General features: G+C 39.4%; 1 protein-coding gene and 2 non-coding genes across 3 annotated transcripts in view; all 3 read left to right on the forward strand.

Annotated features, from left to right (window-relative positions):
- LOC129775231 (uncharacterized) overlaps positions 1 to 21,835 on the forward strand; it is an 80,986-nt gene that overhangs the window by 46,313 nt on the left and 12,838 nt on the right. The gene's annotated exons all lie outside the window — the stretch shown is intronic.
- LOC129781032 (U5 spliceosomal RNA) lies at positions 69 to 190 on the forward strand. The gene has a single exon (XR_008744063.1). It is a non-coding gene; the product is annotated as a U5 spliceosomal RNA (small nuclear RNA).
- Positions 1,728 to 1,851, forward strand: LOC129781033 (U5 spliceosomal RNA). Its single transcript, XR_008744065.1, has one exon. It is a non-coding gene; the product is annotated as a U5 spliceosomal RNA (small nuclear RNA).

Genomic DNA, 21,835 nt, shown 5'->3' on the forward strand with positions numbered 1-21,835 from the left:
ATCTCACGTTGCAATCGCTAGCAGAACATAGCACAACACACTGGAGACGATGAAACGAACATCGACAAGTACTCTGGTCTCTCTTCAATTGTCGAATAAATCTTTCGCCTTTTACTAAAGATTTCCGTGGAGAGGGACGCTCTATGAGTCTAAAGTAAATTTTTGTTAGACTCGATTCTTAATCGAATCGAGTAATATTCGCTGTAATTTATTTGCAGAAATTGGGGATTTCAGGTGATTTGTTTGCAATCTCTCAAATGAAGAAAAGTCTTCACAATCATATTGAACAATAACATCTCTATTTGATAAATCATTCAAAAATGCGGTTTCTTATTTTATTTTCTGCGATGCTTATGAAGTAGAGGCGTGCAATCCAGCTCATCATGATAAACGCGAGTACAGGAGGGTTAAATTACTTGAAACGCGTATTCCTGATTCTTATTTAACCATTTGTCTATACATTTCCGACATTTTACTGAGACTTTCCATTATAATATAAAGTTGTCTTCAAAACCAATTTCATTATGAGAATTTTTCATCGCCTGCAAACAAAGTGTTTTTCATTGAAATAGAATACTAATTTGATACACAGAAATTAATTTTTATTCATAATTTTAGTTTCAAAAAGGTGTTCATTCTGCCTGATAGTCAACTATTATTTTTGGCGCCCCCCAAACAAGTAAACAAAGCCCAACACCGTCAACGCGAATATAACAGTTGAAAATACAAGGAACAAATGAAACTGGACTGATGACATAACACAAAGAGCGAGAGGCGGTCAGTTCTTTTGAATCTTACAGCTCACACACTCTCTGCAATTCTTCAGCTTTTTTCCCTTCTGCATCATTATCAAAGTGAGCTGAAGAGCTGTTCGTTTTTTTTGCGAGCTGTTCCGTGTCAACTCACTTCAAAGAGTCGATTCTCCGGAACAGCTCATGAGCAGATGGCACATCTCTATTATGAAGTTTATTGGAATATATAAAAAAATACAATGCTGCTATATTATGGAGATGTTAAGGGAAATATATACGTTAATATGGAATCAAAAAACGTCATGATAAACCGTTCAACTAGTAAATAAAAAGTAAATAAATGGCATTACGGAAGAAAGTATCGTCTGTTCAAGTTTATTTTTGAGATTCAATTCTTAATTTTTCATGGGAAGAATTCAGTAAGTCGAGTATCATCAAAATGAGGACATGGTACCATATCTGGCATCTCTGACTGGAACGACAGTTAGTTCACAATTCTTGTTTCGAATGGAAATTCTACTTGGGTAATTGTCATTAAGAATTTAAAAAAAATTCGGGTTGCTTCTTATTCTGAACTCTTTTTTGAGTAGCAGAAAAACTATTATTATAAATGTTGGCTGTATAGCTTCGTTCGGATTTCAGGTTTTATTAGTTTCAAGATCTTTCCCACCAAGTTCAATACGACTGTAGTTTTGAATTGAACCCTGCGTACCCACCATACTGTAAACACCAAAATACATTCATTTTTTTTCAAGCGGAACCCTGGTTTCAACCTTGAAACGATAATAATTACACTATATTGAATTGAATGAGCGTCGAGGATGGCTTAACACAGCTCACCGCATGTCCGATTCCAGTTGGAACTCATCTCTCTCTTCATCATCCCGCGTTTCGAAAGATAATTTGTGAGCTATACCTATCGCCAACTGAACAGAGCGTAGGAAAAAGATATAATTTGAACGTGTGCACAATAGATCACTCTGATCTCTCTTCAATTGTCGAATAAATCTTTCGCCTTTTACTAAAGATTTCCGTGGAGAGGGATACTCTAATGAGTCTGAATAAATTTTTGTTCTGACTCGATCTTTAATTGGATCGAGCGTTATCGTTTGAAAAACAGTTTGATTTCACATGGTTATCCGCTTGGATAATATACTAATTTTGAATGAAGTTGTTTTCCGCGTTGTTAATGTTAAGGAGAGGTGGCATACTCATGCACTTTCTGTCTAAAATATTTGAAACTAGAATTCCAGCGCATAGGAACATCTTGCTTCACCTTGGAAACTTTTTTATTCAACTTAGTTTGTTGCATATCATGTAACCTCGAGAAGGCGTGAGCAGGGTTGCCAATAATATTTTTCAAAAAACTGGGAGATTGCTCTTAAAAAAACAGGGAGAAAACTGGATCTTGTGAAACCGGTTTATTTTAAGAAAGTCGGCTTTGATTTATCTAAAAAGTTTTTTTTATCCATTTCAATGCTTGAGTAATAGATTTTCCTTTGAATTTTGGTATCAATATCAGAAATGAGGTATCCTTATTTTTTATATTCATATGGAGCACATTGACTCTATGATCTTCTGAACTTTAGAATGATTTGGAGGACCTATAATATCTGATATTTATATAAACTAGATCAATTGGTTTTGACTTCAGAATGTTTTGGAAGATCTTTTACATCTGATATTCATAGAAAAAATCTGCGTCATCGGTTAGCGTTACAATAAATAACACTCTTTATCTTTTTATATTTAAAGCACAGCAATGTGAGCCTCGCAAGTGCGCTCACAGTGTCGTGAAAATACATTTTCATTTCAAAAGTCTTGTTTTAAGGATTTGAAATATTTGAAAGTACTATCGACACGTTTTGATGTTGGATTACGTTTTCGGGAACATATAGGAAGTGAAAATAACACATCATGAGGGATATTTTTGATATTTTTTTTAAATGAGATTTAATCATAAATTTAATTATCAAATTTCGTATAGTTAATGGCAAATAGTGAATAGCGTTGACAATAGAGCTTCTAACATCCCATAGATTCGAGTTGTTTCCCTAACACAGACAAGACCGTGTCAGATCTATCCCATGTTGAAAATACTGAATTCGTTCGCAACAAGATGGCTTTTGCTGGAATCCGTCGTTAAACATAACCTCCAGGTTCAACTACGGCCAAAACCAAATAGTGATTTTGAATCATTTGAACGATTCGAAGACCAAACATGTATTTTGTTAAACGTTTCGCTATTGATTATTAAGTCGAACAAACAAACTGAAACGCCCGAATTTACTCAGATTGATTCGGAAACCACTCTTGAACAATATATGCCCACAATAATACACAAATCTAAGGAAATTTTGAACAACATCTAACAGCGACTACCTGAAATATTTTTAAAATCAGGAAATATCAGGGAATTTTGTCACCAATCAGGGAAAAAATGCAATTCCGTCGATTATAATTTTAATTATTGAATTAATTAGAAAGTTTAATGGTACCAAAGAAATATATCTTGCAATTTCATCCGGGATGCGAAGGGATGTTAAACGCGCTATTTTTAAAACTTGTGAAGTGTTGATGTACGACGAAAATCGTATCCTCTCTTGACCTTTCCGTCATTGACTCCTATCAAAATTTGGACGTATCAGTAGATACTATAGTATTGTGCAATGCAACATGTGTTTCACGTTGGAGGGATAACATAAATGAAAATGTCGAGCTAATTAATTCAAATTACATAAGAGAAAAACAGATTATCGATAAATTTTCATTCACTTCTTTTAGAAGGCAAGGAAAGCCGGAAAAAAGAGCTTTTGCATCAAATGATACAAAATAATGAAACGGCTACTAGAAGCAGAAGTGAAATTTCTCGAGGTGAAACGAAGGATATTTTGGAAAACGCATAGAAGGAAGCCCTTAGATTGCAAAAAAATATTTTCGTTAAAATCGTAATAGTTTCGTGAAATGCAATCAAAAATCACAAACAATTCATTCATTCTATGATACTATAACTACATAACTAGTAGAAATTTAGTTACTAGTCTACAACTGGTTTATTCTGAAAAATAGATGGAAAATCAGGGATTTTTTTCGGGGTTTGAGTCGACAACCTGTCTAAAAAAGCCAAATATATCTACATCTGTGTTGAAGTTATAGCAACAGGAGCTACTGAACTGGACGAGGTAGAAAAATGACATTTTAGACTATCTGCGGAATCATCAAATGTTTCAACGAAGAAAGTTCGAAAAAAAAATTGAATGAAAACGAGATTTTTTTAGATTAAAAACACAGATTTTATTGTGGCAACCCTGAGAGGGATAATATTTATACATTGTGAATTCAAGGATAAAAATGAAGCACACGTATGAAAAAACTGGATAAAACTGGATAATATTTCGAAAAACTGGAAGATTTCAGGATTTAACTGTTTGACTGGATCGGGAAAAAAAACTGGAAGAATCCAGTTTAAACTGGAACAATGGCAACGCGGGGCGTGAGTGCTTTGTTTAGAATATTGCACATATTTTTGAGTTTTTTAAACAAATTTTTTTTTTGGATTTTGAGATTGACATTTGTACCGAATTTGTACGCGAAACGATTAGTTTTGTAATATTAATATTGCTAATTCAGATTCAGAAGGGATTCAAAATTGTCTGTTATTTCGTCGTTATTTCGAAATGTAGGTCATATTTTATCAAATACTGTCATCCACCGTGTAAATTAATTTAATTATTTTTAAAATCAATCAACGAATAGGTTTGGCAATAATGTACTCAAACCATTCATAAATCGGAAGTAGTAATTTTTAAAAGATTTGTATCTTACGCTACTGGACAATAAACAAACAAACAAACAAAAAACAAACCATGAAGCTAACGGGTGTTAAATAAAACATGAAAATTTTTTCAATCACATATAAAAAAAAAATTTTTTTTCATCGATTTCAGTATTTTTTATTAATAACATAATGTATTTTCTTCAAAAAAATGTCAGTGAATGTTTGAGTAAGGGCCGTGGTCTGCTGTTCGACGCAACTTTGTCGCGATGCTCTCACAAGAACATTGTACGGCACTTAGGTCCATTTTCCGGATACAATTCCGGATTCTTATAGTCAGTTGCTTCGTGTCCTTGGCCCTCCAATTGTTTTTATACACTAGGGCACTGAGTGAGTCAAAGAAATCCTCTATTGGGCGGCACTGGGGCAAGTTTGTTGGGTTACGATCTTTCGGCACGAGCGGTATCTTTTTCTCCTCAAGATACGCCAGCGTCTTCTTGGCGTAATATAAAGACGTTTTGTCTGGCCAGAAGACGTACTTCCCATCCGCGTGATGCTCGTTCAGGAACGGCAGCAGGATTTTATCGAGGCACTCTTCTCGATAGATTTGTTGGTTGATTGCCAGACCGCTCGGCTTAAACCAAGGCTTTGAAATGTCCCGGTCGGAAATGGCGATGTACAACATAACCTTTTTTTCAAACCTGTGCTTGAACTTGTATTTCACTTCAGGCAGTGTGGATGACTTGTCGCTGGGGTAGTAATTATCATTTCCTGGAATATTCGTTTTGGACAGCGGAAAATAGCTTTCGTCGTCCAGAACGAAAGACGTCCCGCGGTATTTTTTGGTCATCCACCGACACTGTGATTTAACCGTCTCAATCTGCTCCTCCGTGTACTCCGGCGACCTCGTCTTCTTCCTGCAGACGATTCCTTCCATCTTGAGGGTCCGATGGATCAATACGTGGGAGCAGCCATACTTCCGACCGGCGTCACGCAGGCTGGTTGCGTCCTTGTTATCAAACAGCTTCTTTAACGATGTCTTCCTCTGCTTCGTCATTATCGTCACCGGACGATCACTTCCGACCTTCCGCTCTACGTTCAGGGAACCCAGGATACGATATACCGTACTGACAGGTATATTTTCTTAAAATGTGCCACCGTGAACTTTTTTCCTTGCTGGAAATGCGCTTCGTAGAACCGTACAATGCGTTCGCGGAGCACGTGCTGTTTCGACGCCATCTTTGCTTTGACTAAATTCAAACTAGCAAAACCATACACGCCTACTGTTTCTAGGGAGCCCAAAGAGCAAAAGAAAACTTTATGCTCTTTATTTGAGTTACTGAAAGGTATTGAAACAATTCTCATTTTTTATTTAACACCCGTTATGTTCTCCCTACTGTGTCTCTCCTGGAATTCATAACATTTCAATAAATAAGATTGGAGACCTAAATTTTCTCTGTAAAGTGTACAGTCACAACGTAAAACGTCGCAGTTGAGATGAGCGGCAGAAGCTTCGTTCGTATACAGTGAATCGGTGAACTGTGACTGCCCCTGAGCCTTGTTGATCGTCATGGCAAAAGCCAGTCTTACCGGGAACTTCCATAGATCCGTCAAATTCGTTGGGATCATTTGAATACGTGGTAGCAAAACATCCTCTCCTTAGTAGTTGTCATTTAAAATTGTTGCCTCTATATTATTATCCATCATCCTTTTTACAGCGAGCCGAGTGCCGTTGCGAAGCCGCGGGGGATTTATGTTACGCAAAACCTGGTGGCAAGCCGGGTAAATCAAGTGAGTTGAGGAATTCTTTCGGATAGTTCACCACTTCGTCAGTATTCGTTACTGTCTCTATGGATTGGTAGGTATTCTCATTTCCTTCTATTATCTGGAAACACCTTCGATATGGGCTGGTCTTCAGTGGCTACAATTTCACAGAAATCCGCTGGAAATACATTTGGTTGTTTCATCAATTGGCAGTTTTCCATTTCCGATGTCTAGGAGTTGTTTTGCAAATCGTTCAGCGGAAGAATCATTCATTAACTGCACTCTCATATTACTCTTAGTTTCTGAACATACGGCCATAAAACTGAAGACTTCAAGAAGGCGTGTAATTTATCCGCTGGCGTTGATGGTGGGATTTTTAGCAAAGTTTGACGGAATTCAACAGACAGTAAAATTAGAGCACCACCGAATAGCTCGTAGTTCCCTCGAAAATTTTAAGAGTCCTGTTCAGCGCATCCAGGGTTTTTCTGTGCGTCATGGTACATTCGTCCCATATGATGATCTCGCATGTCCGTAGTGTGTATCCCATACCCAAGCTTCTACGTATGTTTTGAGTTGGTGCTTCGTTGATCTGTAGATTGACCGGTGGCTTCAAAGCTGAGTGTGCAGTTCAGCCTCACGAGAATAGAGTTGTAGCAATGACAGTCGAGGCGATTGTTATCGCAATATTGTGTTCTGCTCCCAATGTTTCCAGAATGCGTGAAGAAAGTCTTGCCGGTACCTCCGGACGCATCAAGAAAAAAGAAACCTCCAACCCGAGATGGAGGATAGAAGGTGGGAAGATTCACGGGTTTTGGTTGTGTCAAACTTTGATTGTATTAGTAGCCAGGAAGATAGGAAGTTCACATACCAGGCATACCAGTCAGTTACTCAAATGGTACAAATTTCAATGTGTCAACAAGTAACGTTGAAGGAGGATATACAGAAACTTATTACACATTTGCAAAAAATATTTCTCACATTACATACATCATTTGAAAAAAAAAACACAGAACATGTCACGAACTAAAATGTTTCATTTTCTCTTTGTCCGTTTCAATAGTTATACCTAATTTTCACGATTTGAAGCATTTTTTCTTTTTAAAAAGCGATTGAATATGGAAAAGCCTTGGAAAATGAGAAAAACAAAGCGCGACAGTTTGTGTAATTTGTACCTTAATGAGAAATAAGTTCAATTATAATCATTCTAGCGTAAAGAATCATAAAAACTTAACATTTGACGAGAAGTACAACTAAATTGTAAATAAGTTTAGAACACCTCAAAAAACTCCCAAAAATATGGGCTGTCTAGAAGCTGACTGGAAACAGATGCGAAAAAAAGTTGAGGGACTGTCCATTTATACTGCTGGAAAGCACAATATTACTTCTGGGTGGATTAATTCGATTTTTTCATTATTTAACGGACATTTAACGGTAGATGGCTTTAGTGATCGCTATCTCGTGAAGTATCGATCCACCAATTTCAGATTTATGCTCTTTCGAAGGCGATATTTCGCAGTCAAAATGTCATGTCAAAATGTCAAAAACGTGTATGGCACAAACCGGGAGAGAAGCTTAAGAAGCGTCTCATTGAAACACGTTATGACCGGTGCCTATATCAACATTTTGCGTGAAAATCTTGGGGTTTCATTGATTTGGGGTCTGACACACTAGTTTATGTTTTGGAAAGACAACGATACTAAACATATAGAAACGGGAATCAATTCGTTGTTTTTCTTCAGATGGCCACAGTCAACGATCGCATCGATAAAATCGATGTCACGAACAAGCAGAACTACAACAAGAAGAAGACTTTGAAAGGAAGGGGCCCGATCCGCAGCACCTAGAATAGCTCATGAAGAGAAACTGCCACAAAAGGTATAGAAAAGGAAATTAGGACATATTGATTACTGAACGATTTAAAAAGGCATTGAACTGTTTTTCGAAATGAAATAATGGGCAATTTCTTGTCGAACAAAATTCATTTGTATGATCAATACTGAATCTCTTGTTTCTCATTGTTTTACGAATTGAATTGAGAACTAGTACAATAAATGAATTTTAAACGATACGAGGATATTATCATCTGTGTATTCATGGAATATTTGAAAGAAATTGAAAAAAAAAACAGTGAGCACCTTCTCTGACGGTGACTGTAGACCGATGAATGTCAATAAAATCACCGTAGAGTTAGCAATCGTCAACTAATACTGAAGATCGACCATAAAACAGTTTTCAACCATTTGCCAAATTGATGATCGGAAACATATTGAATGAAGTCCTTAAGTTTACTTGATAAAAGTTTATATTAGTTTATATTATATAATGCACAACCTTGTAAAAGTTTACAAGGTTGTGCATTGTTAACGGTGGACTACGAAATTACTTCACTCCATTTGCTTGTCGGTCACTTTGAATATTATTTCGGGCTGAAATCAAATTTGAGAATCGAGTACTTAGTAGAAAATAATCCCGGAGGTTTGTTTTGCGCAGTCTTGTAGCACCTAATGATGGTTGATTCTCTCGTTCTGCTCTCGCGAGAACAATATACAAGCTGACCAAATTCCGCAAATTGTTTCCTTATGATCGCTCTGCACTGAGTTTCCATTACTCATCATTGAGCATACATTCCGAATCGAAAGATTTTAGTGCGAACAAAACGCAAGAACATGCCAATCAAATTGTGCATTTCTTCCGTTTTATCCTCAGTATTAGTGGCGGCCTTAAACCTCATTTCTTAGGTGTGTGCGTGTAGAATGATTCCCCTATTTTGATTTTCCAAAAAAAAATTATAGTAAAAGTGACGAACCTGTCAAAATGTGTTGAAAGTCACTATAATGAACAGAAAAAAACGCCGCCGAGACCATTAGCCAGGACATATATTTCAAGGAATGCCTGGGGAAACGTATGTTGTTCCTTAAAAAACACGACAAGCCTGTTCTGTTCAGGTGAATTTGGCATCCTGCCATTATTGAAAGAATACGGTGGAATGGAATGCCGAGAAAAACGTGAAGTGCGTAGTACGTACAATACGCACGAAAGCAAATTAACGACTGGTTTAAATTGTGCATTTCTTCCATATTATCCTCAGTATTAGTGGCAGTCTCAAACCTCATTTTTAGGTGTGTGCGTGTAAAATGATTCCCCTGTTTTGAATTTGACATTTGCTCTTCAATTATCAAAATGGCGTTCAAGCAAGAGAAGCAACTAGTGATCCCCGATTTTTGAAATTAATCGTTCATCCACTAATCGAATACTTTTAAGCAGTTTCTTATTCGATACGATTAATCGATCCAAATAATCGATTAATCGATTAATCGTCACACTGAGAGAAATAATTAGTTAGACTAATATTTCTCATTTGTTAGAAAGCCATCTGGAATCAAAAAAGTGTTCATTACGTCTGAAAATCAATTATTATCTTTTACGCTCCCCTAAACTCGTAAACGAAGCTCATCTCGCATCGACGGCATTGAACTTCTTTTAGTAGTTTAGGACGTGCTCCCGTGGCCGAGTGGTTAGCGTCATAACAACATGCCGGGGTCATAACTAACGGCGAAGTTCCTCTAGGAACGTTAGTGCCATTAAAGAAGAAGAAGAAGAAGTAGTTTAGGAGAGCGTCAAAGATAATTATTGATTTTCAGGATAAAACTGCAGCGGCTGTACGGTTTTTTTGCTCTGGGTTTGAATCGATTAATCGATGTAAATTATTCGTTCGCTTCGATTATTGGTTGTGCAGTATTCGTTCGATTAATAATCGATTTCTGTAGGAAGTATTCGATTAATCGATTAATCGAACGATTATCGGGGATCACTAGAAGCAACGCTTAAGAAGATTGCTCGTGCAATGGGAAAGTTCGAGCTACAAGCGTTAAAGTGAGTTGGAAACGTTTATCGACTGTCAGGTACCTGGATCGAGGAAACCCGAAAGTCGGAAACTGCAGCGACGACGAAAAAGTGATCAGCACATTTAAGCGAAACGACGTCGTATGGAAATTGGGAGTTTCGCACCCAATATTGTAACGAGTCAAGAAACGCGTCGGTACGCGGTCCTATAAGATGGTAAAAATTTCGAATCGCGACGATAGGCAGAACACGACAATGAAACGTACATAAATTTGAACTGCAACCGATTTCCGGGACAGGAGTTTTACACGGCTAAAGAAAGGAAAAGGTGGAAGACATCTTCAAGGCCAGGAAATCATTCAATTTCATCCAATATACATGATTGGGTAGGCCATCGTCTCCTGGGCTGCAAAGCGACATTTTCATCGCCACCTAGAACATTAGCCAGGACATATATGCCAAGGAATACCTGGGGATCGACTGCTTAGAGGCGAATGAACTGAGAAGTCCAAAGCTTGACAAACTTGACAAACGACAAACATGTTCTGTTTTGGGTAGATTGGCATCCTGTCATTATTGAAAGAAGACGATAGTATGCCAAGAAAAACGTGAAAAATTACAAGATTCCCAAGCTCCGCCATTTTTGGACCATATAGGACCATCATAAAGCGAAATTTGAAGAAGATGCCAAAAACGGTGGAAAAGATAGACAGTTTAGAAGAAACTGACGTTCTGCGGCGAATGAAATCGACAAGATTATATAGGGGAAGGGCGGTAAAGACATGTAAGGTCAATTGATGCATTGGGATAGATAATGTTCATCGTTACTAGTGAAGCTAATGACAGTCCTTTCACGTTTGGTATGATGCCTAGGACAAAATATGTGAACAGAAGAATTATCAAACGATTATTTTATTTTACATTTCCCTCTGAAGTTTGTATCTCTCAAGTGCACGTACTTCTCGAGCCGCGAATTTGCTTGATTTGATGAACTTCAGGCACTCAGTGCCAGAAATTTAGTGGGCAGAAGATATGAAGGCATATCCTTCAATGCAATCTCGAATAACCGAGCCAAAGCGTTTTGTTCGTACCCGTGTTTGTATTCCGTGTTAGGAAAACACATTTCGGAGTGCAAAAAAGGAGAAGTTTTAAACTTTTCAGTTCATTCGCCTCTAATGTCTGCTAGATTTTCCCAGGTTGCTAACTTTACACCGTGTTAAGGAAACATATTCTAGACTGCACAACGGCAAGCAAGTACAAAAGTACACGCAGTTTGCATTTCTTTGCGAAACCGATTTCTCCACGCTCCTTGGATTTAAAGTCTGTGTTAGGGAAACACATTTCAGTCGGAACAAAAATATTCCCGACCTGCATGAATTTGCAATGCCAATTCCCCCAGACACCTTGGTTCTGAAGTCTGTGTTGGGGAAACTCATTTCGGTCGGAACAAAAAATGTCCTCGGCTTGCATTAATTTGCAATACCAATTTCCCCACGCTCCATGGATTTGCAGTTTGTGTTAGAGAAACACATTTCAGTCGGAACAAAAATACCCCCGGCTTTCATGTGTTTGCAATGCCGATTTCTCCAACACTGCTTGGTTTTGAAGTTTGTGTTTGGGAACACATTTCGGTGAGAACAAAAATCCCCATACTTTCATATATTTGCAATGCCGATTTCCCCAAGGCTGCTTGGTTTTGATGGCTGTGTTGGGGAAACGGTAAATCGGGCCAATCAAAACGAGGTAGTAGCGTTTAGATAACGCTTAACATTTTCCAGTTATTCAATTGTTTATCTAATGAAAAATAAGATTTTATTAATTGCGATAAATGCGTAGAAATATTCCCTATCAATTGATGCAAACATCTTTCCGATACAGTAAGAAATAAACGAGTTATAAGCATTCGGAATCCTTCATTTTTCTTGCATGTTCTTTGTTTATGTTTTCATTTCACCCCCTATATACTCCGGTTAGAAATAGTCCCAAGTCAAAATATCAACAACTATCTGAACGATATTCCAGAAGCAAGGCACATCAATGTCTTTTTTTCATTTCACTCTTGCAGGTATAGCATCCCTCATGAGTGTATCTTGCCGTTGTATTTTTGGTCCAATGAAATCCAACAGTGTTTCCACTAATTGAGGTGTTTTCTCAACACTGCTATGTACTCTAGAGGATTATCATCGTAGAGTTCCTTCAAGATTTTATTTGTTGCTCCTTTTCCTTACATCCAATTCCTGGCCCAAATCCTTTTGCCTTTCTGCTTTTTCGGATAGTACTTTCAGTTCGAAGAAATTCAGCACAAAGTATTTTTATACACGGTTAGCGTGTATTTCGCGATAAAATTGTGCAACTAAATAAAATAAATGCAATTGAAAACCTGAGACGAATACTGCCAATAGAGATGTCGATTTCGGATCAATCATCTGTCAAATTCGGACCTGATTACTGTTTCTGACTATTTGATGGACATTTGAAAAATCATCTGGCATCCCTGGTAAGCCAATGCTGTAGTATCTAGTTTCTCGTCAGCAGCTCGAACTGTGCGAACGGACAAGGCGAGTCAACCAATTGTCAAGCGAGTTCACCAGGTCAGTAGCTGCTCATTCTCAAGTCAGCTACTAGCAACGTATAAATGGGCCTTTACTAAAAAGAAAGAGGAGATAATCTCTTCGGTGGAGTGTCCGTCGTATCCGACATAATTAGAATTTTTTAGCATCAATATTTCTGGAATGAAAATGAGAAAATTTACCGCTGATTCGAAATGGAAGAAGTGTTATGTTAAAACATTTTCGTAACGAAAAATACCCAAAAAATTACTTGTTAACAATGAGAACCTTATTCTCTACAAACGAGAAATTACTTCGAACTGCTCTGAGCAGATCATTTTAATGTTTTTATTTACAATTTTTACAGAAGACTAGTGTACACATTAAGTGTCAAAAGTATTGATATACTGTATTGAATGTTTGTACATCATTCAAATTTAAAATAAAAATGTAATTCATCAATTATACATAAGTGTCCATCTTTCCCGCCCTGTTCGTTTTTCCCAACTTTCTCACACTTCTACTATAATTATGACTTATTATAAATGATTAACTGATTACCTTAAATGACACTGAACTAATTGAACTAATTGTTTGACTGACCTAGGCCTAATTTGCCGATGTCGACGAGATTCAGTTATCAGATTTCTGACATTGCAAAATTACTTGGCAAGTCCTGGGGAGTCCAATCAAAATGCAAATTATCTGAGCCCGCCCGGATGACGTATTTTGTCTAGGTGTCATTCTAATCATGTCTCGAGGTAGATGTTTCAGAAAGCAGGAAGGAACAAAACTATACAGCGTTTCCTACGCGCAATACAATTTTAAAAATTTGAAAACAGAACTAGAATCAAGTTGAGTCATTGCTTCCTAATTCAATTAAATAATGTTCAACATACAGTTATTCTTTTAAATCAAGGATTTTTTACATAACATATCTCGATATCAGTGATGCTATTTTTTCGTTTTTGAGTTATTATTTTGCAAATTTAACATGTTTTAAGTCTTCGTTCAATATTCCTATGTGACCTGACTAGGCCTATGCGACTATAATCCAATATTCCCGCAGGTGTGATATTTTTTCAAAGAAGGTTAGCATATTGGCTTCAATTTCATATGTTGATCATCTAAATCGGTGTAGTGGTTCATATTATGAAATTTGGCAAAAAGTCATTTTTGGATAAAGGTGGAAAAATGATTTTTCGAACCACCGGTTAACTCTGAAAAGTCATATCTCAAAAACGAAAAAAAACATCTCTGATATCGATATATGTTATGTAAAAAATTCTCAGTTTTCAAGCAAAAAAAAGACGGGTGGGTAATGTCGGGGACATAACCGGAGTGACGTAGGACTATACAAAGGGGACAGCTTTTGTTAAATATATATTTTAAATATATTGTTTTATTTTCTTCTCCTACGTGAAACCTACCTACCTATCTACCTGAAAAATGGATTAGTTTACTGTTTACTCTTTATGAATATGTTGATGGTTCTGAAAAGAACCTTTGATGTTGTGTTTTTGTTATCACTCGATATTCCCATCTTGTTCGGTTAAACCTTCCTGTTTAGCTATTGCGTTTGCCACTCGCCACAGCTTTCACAGTTGGAAAATTTCTTCCCATCCAGCTTGTGACATGTTGTTCAGTAAATTACATTTAATGCGACGTGCCGGAGAAACACTTTGCCACTCACTGAAACTAATTGTTGCCTTGATGAGCGCCGAACCGAAGCTGCTCTGTTCTTGATGCGGGTTTTCTGATTGTCGTGAACAGCTTTGCAAGCCAACTCGAGCACTCCGACGGCCGAAACTCTATAATCGCTGTAAGGTATACTGGTGCTCCGGCACCAATCCGTTCGGCCTAGTTACCCTTGCGGAGCAATCAGTGAATGCGACCAACAGGGAACTGGAGACCTGCACGGTTCGAGTGAGACTTTGCCTTTTCCTTAACTTGTCCTCCTTTGTTACGTCCACGATGCTGATGCCGTACAACCACACGGGTTTACGGTTTGAAAGAAAATAAGATAATTTTTTGGGGTCCGCGTGTTTTATACTCTAGGTACACACTCACAGGATAGAGACAAATCAGCAGACTCAGCCAGAGGGGCGAGTCCAACGAGACGAACGAATGAGCGTTAAAAGGGAGCGATGGCGAAAAGTACATTCCATACTGATTTTAACCTCCGACCGAGAAGGTCGATTTTTCTTTCAGCAGCTCGGAGTTTTGGCGTTTCTGGACAGCGGACTGGGACGTTCCCCCTGGCGATTGTGGAAGGAGATTTGTTAGAATAAGTTTTAAGGTGACAGCAGAAGGAGAGCGGGAAAAGGCAATAGCTCGCTTCGACCGTGGAGAGCGGGCGCTCACCGGCTTGCCGGAAAAAGCGCGCGCTTTTTCGGCGTCACCGACGCCACGCCCCCTTTTTCTTTCGGGCAGTGTTGCCAGTTATATTGTAGTGTAGTGAATCTTGATTATTAAATAAAATCTAAAAAGAAAAACACGCATACAAGCAAGTGAAGTGACGGAAGCAATTATTATATTAAGTGTGATTTGCAATTTTCCGCACCCATTGGTGGCTTTTCAAAGTGCTTTACTAGAACAAAGTGTAATTTTCTGGGAACATACCCCTTAGTGAATATCTCCCAATAAGGAATTTTAGTGATTTCATATCCGTACCTGCTGACTATAACCTAGGTATAGTCAAGCAGAAGCATGGCTTCAAGTAGCTCCGGGCCTCCGGGAGGCCGGGCTACAAATTTCTATGAGGGCAGGCCCACCGAAGCCACCGCTCCACTATGGGCGGACCCCTCGAATGGTAATCTCCAGATACTGCTTCTGAGAGCCACAGGAGACAAGGTGCTTCCAACAAACCCCTTCACAGTCAGCAATACCATCAAGGCAGTTGTAAAAAAATTCAACAGCGCCAAACCACAGCGAGATGATAAAAAGAAACTCCAGTACATCTTGACAACCAGGGATGAGGATACAGTCGGTAAGTTACTTTCGATTACCAAACTGATTGATAATACTCCTGTAGAAGTGATCTTCCACCCAACTTTAAACCAACGCAAATGCGTTGTGACTTGCCGCGAAGTTATCGACCTTCCGGAATCCGAACTGGTGAAAGAACTCACCGCTCAAGGTGTGATCGGCGTCAAACGCATCACCAGAAAGAACAACAACATTGTTGTGCCAACGGCCACTTTAATATTGACCATTCGCGGAACTGTCGTTCCCAATTTTATTTACTTTGGGTTCATTCGAGCCGGGACTAGAAATTTTTATCCCAATCCCATGCAATGCTACAAGTGCTACAAATTTGGACATACGAACAAGCGATGCAAACGCGAAAATCCGCTTTGCAGAAACTGCGGCCATGAACATCCGGAACAACAAACAAACGCAAACAAAGTATGCGATGCTTCAGCTTTTTGTGTCAACTGCCAAGGGAACCACTCCTCTTCTAGTAGGAATTGTCCCGTATGGCAAACCGAAAATAAAATCACCAGAATAAGAATCGACAATGGAATCTCATACAAAGAGGCAAAGGAACAGCTGCAACTTCAAAACAATGCTCCAACATTTGCAAGTGTTCTGCAAGACAGACTTTCCAACTTGCAAAAGCCAGCACCCAGCTGCAACTGCAAATGTAACTGCGCCTCGGCCGCTTCGGCCACTTCTAGTCGCGAAAGCACCCCCCCAATTGACACTACATTCGATACAACCATGACAGATTCAACAACTGGTAGTTCATCAACTGAATCCGAAAGCGAATCAGTCATTTCTATGGACACGTCTGATGTTCCAAACAAAAACAAAAACAAAAGAAAAATAACTAAAGGATCATCCTCAGAGTCAGATCAAAAATCTGAAGATGAGACCCAAACAAACAAGGACAAGAAAAGAACTAAGAATGAACAAAGACAGACACCAACAACAAATAACAATACAACCCCAACAGAAAACAACAACAACAACAACAACAACAACACACATCAAACAAAAAACAACAATAACAACAACAGCAACGCACATTCAACAAAAAACAACACAAACACAACAAACACTCCAAAGACTTCTACACCAAACAAAAACAACACCAATACCTCAAAGAAAGCTTCTCTTTCCAAGGGTAAAGGACCATCGAACTAATTCTCTTTGAATAGTTCAAACATACACACAATTAAGACTTAGGAATTAGAGTTAAAAACACCAACACATTCACTCCAACACAGAAATTCGGGATACAATGGAACATCAGAAGTATCCGACGAAATATTCTAGAACTGAAAATGCTTATCTCAAACTCTAATCCCACAGTCATAGCCCTTCAAGAAACTATGACTCCAAACAACTTCGATAAACACTTCATCTCAAAATATATCACATATTTCAAAGAGGGTCCCAACCCCTCAAAAAACGGAGTTGCAATCGCAATCAAAGATGGCACTCCACATGATCTTCTTCCCATTACCACTGATCTTCAAGCAGTGGTAGTGCGCATTAAACACCCCTTTCCAATCACCGTCGTTAGCATCTACATCACTAATGATTCCGATCCGAACACTCTACGCGGCCAACTGGACCATCTGTTCGCCCAACTTCCCGCCCCAATCATGCTTATGGGTGATTTCAACGCCCACTCATACGCCTGGGGAGGTGCATACCTCGATCGAAAAGGATCCATCATTGAGGATTTCATATCCGACCATTCTCTTCTCCTTCTTAACAACGGCCAACACACCAGAATCCATTATTCTGGTACTACTTCAGCCATCGATCTCACTATAGTATCAGACAAACTATCTTCAAAACTTTCTTGGAACATCCACGATGATACTTGCGGAAGCGATCATTTTCCAATCTTCACTTCCTTCGGCCAAACTTCTCCAGAGTTTTCAACACGGCCAAGATGGAAATTTGAATACGCTGACTGGGCTGGCTATCAGTTTGACATTGAAAACCGCCTCTCCGCTAAACGAGATTGGACAGCCAAGGAATTCTCCAAAGTTGTCCTAGAAGTTGCAATGGTGCACATCCCCAGAACCAGTGGCATCCCTGGCAGGAAATGTGTCCCATGGTGGTCGCCTGAGCTGAAGGCAGCGATCAAAGGTCGACGTAAGGCCCTACGCAAATTAAGAAAGGCCCATCCGGACAGCCCACTGAGACCCACTCTGCTTGCAGAGTTCCAAAGGGCTCGCAAAGAAGCTAAGACTGCTATCAACACAGCCAAGCACAACAGTTGGGTTAAATTCGTCAGCGAAATTAATCCCAACGCGTCAACAAAGGATTTATGGAGTAAGATTGGCAGGCTTCATGGAAAGAAAAGAAGCAAAGAATATAATCTTCTAATTAACGGTCAATACACCAATGACCGGAAAATCATCGCCGAGGCGTTTGGAGATTTCTTTGCTTCCGCCTCCTCCAATCAAAACTACGACCAAACCTTTCTAACCCACAAAACGGAATGCGAAAGAATTCCCATCGATTTTCATACCGATGTGGAATTTGACTTCAACAAAAACCTCTCCCTCAAAGAGCTCGATTGGGTACTGAACAAAGTCAAAGAAGGATCCACAGGACCTGATGACATTAGCTACCCTATGCTTAAGAATCTACCCCATCTCGGGAAAAAAGCACTTCTGAAGCTCCTCAACAAAGTCTGGGACAGTGGAACCCTCCCCAGTTGCTGGAAAGAGGGTTTAATGATCTGTATCCCGAAACCAGACATGAACAACCATCTTCTTGACAATTTCCGCCCCATCACTCTCCTAAGTTGTGTTGGGAAAGTCTTGGAAAAAATGGTCAATCGACGCTTAACGACTTTTCTAGAGTCAAATAAGCTGATTGATCCCAGACAATTCGCCTTCCGTGCGGGAAAAGGTACAGAAGATTGCCTTGTAGCAATCGAAAAAATCCTAGACGACGCAACTGAAAAATTACACCACATTGATATTGTTTCCCTGGATTTATCCAAGGCCTTCGATCGGGCATGGAGGTACCCAGTGCTGAAAAGCCTTTTCGACTGGGGGATTCGTGGGAGATTAGGTCTCTTCGTTAAAAGTTTTCTAGAAAACCGGTCTTTCAAAACCGTTATTAACAACCACCAATCTTCTCTAAAAATCCCAGAAAACGGCTTCCCACAAGGCTCAGCACTTTCACCAACCCTCTTCAACATTGCCATGCAATCTCTATTCGAGATTATCCCGGACCATATAAAGGTCATAGTCTATGCAGATGACATCACTCTTATCTCTACGAGCTGCTTCGGCTTAATCCAGAGAAAGAGGCTTCAAAAAACCTTAGACTCCATCCAAAACTGGGCTCTAAAAACAGGTTTCAAACTTTCCCCGGAGAAATCCAAACACATACATATCGGAAAAGCTCTCAGAAGGAGAACCTATCTTCAGCTCAACAAAATCCCGATCCCTACAATGAGGACATTGAAAATACTAGGGGTTACTTTCGACAAGAAACTCAACTTCCTATCACATTCCCAAAAGACCAAAATAGCCACCAGAAAGAAATTGAACATCATCAAGGCTATCGCAGGCAACCTAGCCTCTGGCCATAGAAAGACGCTGCTAAATGTTGTAAATGTTTGGTTGGTCCCACAAATCCTTTACGGAATAGGCACCTTCAGCCGTGGAGGGGACAGGGTGTTAAACACCATTCAACCAATTTACAATAAAGCAATTCGGCTCGCAATTGGCGCTTTTCCCACCAGTCCTACTCTTGCTGTAATGGCAGAAAGTGGGCAACTTCCCTTCACCCACCTGGTAACAAAAGCCATCACGAATAAAGCCATCCGTCACTTGTCACTCCCCGAAAGCGACCACAATGTCCCATTAATACATAGAGCTAAAACATGGTTCAAAAATCTCACGAACAAAGATCTTCCCGATATATGTGAACGTTCATCTGCGACGGGAAGAAATTGGAACGTCAAACCGCCGAACATTAACCTTGAACTTCTCAAGGCAGTTCGGGCGGGAGACCCTTCTCCAAAAGTCAAAGCCTGCTTCAATAACCTCGTTGCATCTAATTTTCAAATCAACCACCAGGTATACACAGATGGTTCAGTCAGTGCCGATGGAGTTGGATGTGGAGTCTTTGAGAGTAGATACACGGGTAGCTTTTCTCTTCCACCGCAATGCTCCATCTTCAGTGCGGAAGCTTTCGCCCTTCTAATAGCTACCCAAGAATGCACCCATGAGTTTCTTCCTACCACAATATTCTCAGACTCAGCTAGCTGTCTCCACGATCTTCTAAGTGGAAACAGCAAACACCCATGGATTAAGCAAACAGAAGAGGCTGCTTCAAATAAAAACATCTCCTTCTGCTGGGTTCCTGGTCACTCAGGAATCCGCGGAAACACAGCCGCCGACATACTGGCCGGCAAGGGCAGCAAAATAGAACCCCCAGACATGCCCTGTCCTCCATCTGACATTGTCCGCTGGGTAAAACAGCAAGTCCGTGAAAGCTGGGACATAGGTTGGATAAACAGCCGTCCCACCCATCTTCTTCAAATTAAAAATTCCACTCTTCCTTGGGAGGACCGTCTCAATAGTAAGGAAAGGCAAGTCCTTACCCGTCTTCGAATTGGGCACACTAACTTCACCCACTCACACTTGTTCTGCAGAGCCGAAAAACCCCAATGTGCTTGCAACGAAGCTCCGGTTTCCGTTAGCCACCTTTTACTTGAATGTCAACATACCAAAGATGCTCGAGTCCGACACAACATAGGTCAGAGTCTCCGAGATATCCTCAGTAGAGACGAGACCCAAGAAACCAATTTAATTGCGTTTCTGAAAGAAACCGACTTCTTTGGTAAAATCTAAACCGAAATACTAAATACCTTGGAAATTGCTTATTAAAGTTCGCCACTTCACAGTCATGTATGCGTGTTTATGTGTGTATACACATGTATGTACGGGTCGGAAGGAAGGTATTCATACATGTATATACACGCATTCAATAATAATAAATAACAAATAATATAATATATACTTTCATACCCACATCTATCTTCTATCCATTACATTATACTTTAATCAACTTCCTATTCCTCACCAAGGAGGATAAATTCATTAAATAAACCTCTCCATTTTTCAGCTATACTATATACCATTAAATTCAAAACCACTATATTTTATTATCTATTCAAACTGTATTTCATTTCATTTCACCCCACCCCACACCCACTCCTCCCCTCTTTCCTTCCCATACCACTCCCACCCCCTCCCACTCCACTAATCCCACCCAAATCCTTTCCATTCCTTTCCTTCCTATCCTCCTGAGAGGGGCCGTTTTGTTTTTTGGCTTTGGAACACGCCTTTCGCTAGGTCACTTGTGCTTCGTTGCTGCTTTGGTCCTCGGATCAGTAAATTTTTACTTTTCTTTACAGCATATATTAAATATCTTATGAAGCATAGGATCCCTTCCTACCTTCTTCTTTAACCGAGAGTCGAGCGGACAGGTCTGATGAGTGATTTTGTTGGTTTCCCTTTCGCCAGTCCCCTCTGGGCTGGTTTTATTGTGGCTCTTCACTGGGCTAGAGGCGAATGAACTGCAAAGTTTAAAGCCTCTTAAAAACAAAGAAAGAAAGAAAGAAAGTACATTCATTACGATTTGTTCGCTCGTTGGATTCACATGCAGGCTAAAAAGGGTCCTTTTCAGGATCACAAAATTATCTTCAATCTAAATAGTTTATTGTTTTGTTATCACTCGATATCCCCATCTTGTTCGGCTAATCCTTTCTGTTTAGCGATTGCATTTGCCACTCGCCACAGCTTTCACAGTTGGAAAATTTCTTCCCATCCAGCTTGTGACATATTTTACAGTAAATTACATTCAATGGCACGTCGCATTACCACCACTCAGTATCGGATTGGAGGTAATTTTAACCTGTAATTGAACATTTGCGATGACAGTGGTACAGTGTCGACTTTCAATGTGGGGTCATAGTTTGGACCCCGAACTCTATGTTTACAAAAATGTCCAACTAAATATGTCGCACTGCAGGTCCGTCCAATTAGCTAAATGTCGAGATAAGTGTAAATTACTGTACTTTCAATCTAGAAGCAATTTAAGAATTGGTGAAAATCAATAAGCTCAGAACAATTGCCAAATTCACATACTCATCATATCCTGGC

The sequence above is a fragment of the Toxorhynchites rutilus genome, chromosome 3 (genome assembly GCF_029784135.1).
Source record: "Toxorhynchites rutilus septentrionalis strain SRP chromosome 3, ASM2978413v1, whole genome shotgun sequence".
NCBI classification, from domain to species: Eukaryota; Metazoa; Arthropoda; class Insecta; order Diptera; family Culicidae; genus Toxorhynchites; species Toxorhynchites rutilus.